Genomic DNA, 6,216 nt, shown 5'->3' with positions numbered 1-6,216 from the left:
TGTTTGTAATAATTTTCTTTTCTGTATTTGAATTAATGATTGATGTTAGGAATGTCCCATTATGAACTTTAACTATTGCCGCGGGAGATACTAAACCGGGTGTCCAACTGTACTCGTCATGGATATACTGTCCGTCTGTGTAGTTACATTTAATTTTAATTATTTTTTGGCACATCGGTTCTAATCGAATATTCTTTTTGGGGTAATCGAAATAAATTGGTATGTCAGTAGTATGGGTGCGAAGTATTTTATTTTTTAAATCGATATTACTCGAGAGTGATTTTAATAGGTCTAATCCAATTAATCCTTTATATTTATTGTCAAACTCGAAAATGAGAAATTTGTGAGTGACGTTCGAGTTAAAGACTGATGGTAGGGGCAAATGAGCGACATATGCATGTTGCGTCACCGCGTGAGCTGTCTTTACCTCGAATGGTTCGTAATCGATGCATTGTTCGAGTTTCGCGTATTGAATGACATCGGGCGATATCATAGAACGTGAGGCGCCAGTATCAATGAGAAACTTTCCATTAAACTCGGGGATTATTATGTACGGGAGATGATCTTTATCTTGGTGGTTTAGTTTTATCAACTCTGGTCGTCTTCGTCCTGAGTTTCGGGAAAATCCTGAGATGTTTCAATTTGTTCTTCTATTAAGTTAGTGTTAGGGTAGTAATTGTTATGCTGTTCGTCATGAGGGGAATAATAATCTAACGGGTTGCAATAATACTGAGGTGTGTCGGACTTACCTTCGTACGGAGTGTAGAATAATTCCTCGTATGCGTATTGTGGAGGTGTCGGTTTGTTAACCGATCGCATAGTGACGTCAGATGTAAGTTGAGTCGGACTTACCTGTTGCTGTGGAACGTTCGGCTGTCTTTGCTGGTTATTGTTACTCCTAAAGTTGCCTGAGTTTTGCTTAAAATTACCGGGGATTGGTCTATTCTTCCAGGGTAATAATGAATTAACTAACTGTTGCCGTTGTTCCGGGCTGAGATTATTTTGTTGAGGTACATATTGATTAAATGGCATTTGTCGTGAAAAATGTGGCTGCGTTGAAAAATTGAATGGTGTACCTACTTGACCATGAAATTGACGTGGAAAATTATTAGGTTTATAATTATCTATTTTTGTAGCTTTTTGCTGTTGGTTTTGGGAATTAAAACTAGAATTATTCTTATAAGTAACTGATTTCGTCTCCTCCTGTCGTGCGGTTACTATTGCAAGTTCCAATGTACCTGGCATCATAATTCTTACGCCTATTGATATATGGAAGTCCAATTGACTGATATATTGCTCAATAGCCATTTTCTCATAGTACGATTTGTCGGTGTGTTGCCCAACCATATACAGAGTATCTAAAAGGTCCCTAATCCTTTTACCGAAGGATTCCGCATCCTCGTTTTTATTCCGACGGATACGTTTGAGCTCTTGCATAACTTGAATCTCGTTCCTAGGTTCTCCTAGACGTGTTAGTAAAACGCGTTTTATATCGGGCCAACTGTTTAATGACTCCTCATAAGCTATCGCGTCAATCGCCGCACCACTAAGGCGACTTTTTATAAGACAAACTATAGCTAGAGAGCCTGCATCCGCTGTTGGGTGGATAAGTCCCATTAAATTATCAACTTCTCTTAAATAAAAGTTTAATCTTTTAGGGTTCCCATCGTATTTGGGCATGAGGTCAGTAATCATCTTATAGTCGGCTGCGAACTCCATTTTAATAATATTTTATATTTATGATAATAACTATACTACTATTAATACGTGTATACACACAGAATTCAATTGATTTTAAATTGACTTGTGAAATCTATAGCGATACGAGCCTATAGACAGATACACATTAAAGTTCACTTATAATTAAATACGAAAGGAAATAGAGCATAGGATGTACTTGGAAAGTAATAGAGTACTCACCAACACAGCATCTTCTGCATCTCCGTTTCGGGTCTCGTCGATCACAGGTCTCCAATTTTCCGGATTCCCGCAAGTCTTCAATATGCCGCCGTTATAGTTCTTATTATGAGATCGCGGATAGTTACGATTAGCACCGTTCACTCTAGTTCTCAACACACGAAGAGTCTATTCGCGCGAGGACTTCTATTTGCAAAGTCCTAGAGTGCCGCGATCCTACCGACTGCGCCACTTATGTTACGGCGGGCGATATTTGCCTTTTAAAAAATATATTTTATTTAATTAAAACAAATGAAATTATTAAAGTACAAAAAGTGTAATTATGTCTAAAGATCGAACAAGACTACTGTAAAAATATAACAATTAATAATTGGTGTTAGGTGCCGATTCGTGGTAATTTGCTGTTCCTGGTAGCGGTGTCAGCTTATTGTGCCACACACAGCAATTTACCAGGCGTTACGCCATGGTAACTTCCTCTAAATTAAAATTCTATTTACCATCTACCCGCTGCTCTTCAGTTCAAAATTACGGCAGTTGAAATACTACCGAAATATCAGAAACTCAATAAAAATAAATAAAGTGTGGTGATATCCTGTGAGTTTCTCTAATTTAATGTACAAATACTAACATAATGAGCACGTCTAATTTAAAAAAGAATATAACATTATGTAATATTCAAGGCCGTATTCATTTTATAGCTGAAAATTACTGAGGTCATATCGAGCCAAGTCATTGAATAAATTACTTCACTTGGGGTTTTCAGTATACGCACCAGACATAAAGCGAAGGTCTCACTATGAATAGTAATATCTACTTATAAAATATAGCTTCTATTTTGTGAAAAGTTATTGACTTTTATTAATATATTTTTTTAATTATATATATTATTATAAAAAACAAATATATATATATATATAATGCTAATAAAGTTGTGGCATGGTAGTTGGACTTAGGTCATAACGTTGTACTTTTAAATCGTAATATTATCAACACCGTTCGAAATAATAAAGTTGGCAGTTATTAATAACTTTGACTACCAAATCTAGAACCATAGTAATGAAAATATATAATTAGTATTTTTAAATACTAAGTGTCGACTTTATGCATATGTAGAATAATATTTTTTTTATTATTTCTTTCAAACTTACATTATGTATATTTGTTTCCTTTAAAGTGTTTGGATTTATTATATGAAGAAAAAATTTAAACATAACTTATAATTATTATTATTCTTCGTACCTACGATAATAATTCAGTATAATTCGCATTTCACCATTTAATACCAATCTATGTAGAGATTGTATAATATAATACAGTACGTATTATATTATACAATCTCTACATAATGTACAACTGATAGAAATACTTTAATTTTAATTTAATATACATAGTATACGTAGAAAATACTAGAACTAACAAAACAATCGTACTCATAAATACCTTTGCGAGAATTGAACCTGCGACCATCGCTAGTAAGGTGGTACTAAACCTGTAGATAAGCGAGGCCATCAAAAAGTAATATTATTTACCTCACATGTTTTACCTCATCGAAATTCGTTTCCTGTCTCACACATATCCCTTGATTTCCTTTCAAAACGGACTTTACCCTTTTCAAAACATTACTGAAATACGCTTGGCATCTACAAACTGAAGTGATTTAATTTACTTTTAGTTTACTTCAATAATGTTATAGAAAGAATATTTATAAAAGTAGAGTAATATAAAAAAGCTACCAATTTATTACTTAGTAATATCTTTGTACCTTTAGTAACAATAATATATTTAATTTAATTAAACAAAAAGAAATAAGTGGTTGCTATATTTTTATATTTCTATAAACTACATCGTCTGTAAGGTTTTTTAATGAGTTGACAGGTCAAATTGCTCGATTTATTCAATTCATAACTTATTATTAACCATCTAAAAAAATGACCGTATCGTAACGTAACGATAAAAGAAATATGAATTAATAGACCATTGAAAGTCCTCTGGGTGAAGGCTTCCATTAACAAAGAGTTTCCTGTTACAAAAACGGCTATGTTTCTACGATACTCTAGAAAGTCAATAAAACATTGGCCATACCTCAATTGACCTCGATTATAGCACCGAATTTTATTGAAGAAAAATGCAGATATCTATATATTTATATGAATGAAATAGAATGCCAGAAATTGTTAAATATGTTAGTGATAAAATTCTGTTTCTCAGTTAGAGAAATAGGTACTTACCGTCAAGATAGACAAGATGGCAAGCAAATCTATGAAATAATATAATTTCTATACCGTACGTATAACATAGAACAACGCAGCAATATCATACTATCTTATAATTTCTCTTCTGTGTAGTAGCAATAACATATCAATGTTATCTCTTGTCTAGAAACAGAGGAACTAAATAAATAGTAAATTAATTTATCAATTAAGTATTTACCGTAATGACCATTAGAATATTCATGAGATAGAACGGGATAGCAGCATTCGATGTCTTTTTTAAGGTATAAAGAGAAGATATATTTTTTATTGAATGATTCCTTTCATTTGTCTAGTCTGTCTCTTCACTTATCATGCGATACTTCGCATGATAAGTGAAGACCTACACATTATTCCTAGATCTTATTCATTTCTGCCGGGAAGCTGTAAATATTTCATATTTCAGTTTCTAGAGTACGAAACCCAGGCAATCTCTGACATAAGAAGCTTATTCTTAATCCTCAAGAGCAGGAACATACGTGTGAGGATTTCAGGCGTTACATTTTAAACCTCTACGATGCCAATTACATCTTATTTTTTAATATTGTCTAAATCTTCTTATACACTTAATATTTAATTATTTAGAGATTAGATTTCGTTCGACATACTACATTTTAATTATGTAGTTTATCAGAGTTATTAGAGCATGGAGTTAAGAATTAGATATTTAATAATGAAAGATATAATAGAGTGACATCGCTAAGAAAATACGCATATTAAAATGTAGAGCTTTATGAGCTACCAGTGCTTAAGAAAAACAACAAGTAAAGAATATAAATTATAACTATATGCTCAAAATATATACAGAAATGATGATTCCTATCGGGTATTATTTAACATCTATATAGATGAATACATTATGGTAATCTATTTAATGTACATACTACACTAATTTCCTGTCTTATAATTACAATGAAGCTCTATATTTACCAGACCACATCCGATTGATTGATACTTTCGCCAACGTGTCGGATATTACTTACTTCCTATTGCACGTATAAAATATTTTATGAATCAATAAAAGTACCCACCAAGTGTTGTTAAGGTATTAATTAAATTGACGTAACGGGTATTAATTTTCTCTCAAATTACGGACACCGGACACAAAAAGAAACTTGAAAGTCGTAAATTCAAGTACCATTTTAGGTGATATAATACAATTATTAGTTAGCAGAATAAAAAAAAATATAATTATAAAAATAATTGTTGCATTCCCAATCTTAATTTAGAAAAGAAAAATAAATATAATAGTATTTACTATTATATTTATTTTTAATTTGAGCTTTACAAGATAAAAGTTTCGGTCAATCGTTTATGATTTGTTTTTTTTTGTTTGTTCATATTAGTTATGTAGTGGATTAATTTTCTTGTATTTCGTATCCTAATTTAATTTACATATAACGTTCTTTTGCATATTTAAATATTAGTTATTAAATGAAAATTATTTTAAGATAGTACCTTATTTTTTCTAACACGTTTTCTTTGTTCATAGTCTGTGAATTCTACGATATTCATAGTGATTTATTCGATAACACTCTGTTTTTACATACTAATGGGCCTTCAAATTATTTATTTATATTAATACATGAATTAAATTATAAGTTAAAACTCCTAAAAAATAGCAGTGTTAATATTGTTTAAACTGGGGTAACACTAATCATGGGTACATGGCGTAAAACCAACCATGTTTACGAACACTGCGGTCGACAGTGGCATCCATAAAGCCGTGCTTCCTTACGGCACAAGCTCACAACATGACCATTTTAACGAAAACCATAATATAAACCAAGTGTCACCCTTTACTCGCAGCAACGTTATACAAACAGGGGACGGGGTGGCTCATGATAAAATGGCTTAAATCCATGTAGTGTTTGGTAACTGTGCGCGAAATAAACTACGATAACATGGAGCTATGTGGTCTTTGGTGTTAAATTCTCCACTTAAGCGTTTAACTGAACGTATAGTGAGGTGCTAGCGTTAAACATAACATCGATGCGATATTGTGTGGCTGGCAAATGGAATTACGATACTGAGCAAATATTTTGATACC

This window comes from Achroia grisella, unplaced genomic scaffold, assembly GCF_030625045.1.
Source record: "Achroia grisella isolate CSIRO2021 unplaced genomic scaffold, CSIRO_AGI_Agris_v1 utg546, whole genome shotgun sequence".
Lineage (NCBI taxonomy): Eukaryota > Metazoa > Arthropoda > Insecta > Lepidoptera > Pyralidae > Achroia > Achroia grisella.
Note: the sequence above shows the minus strand (reverse complement) of the source record.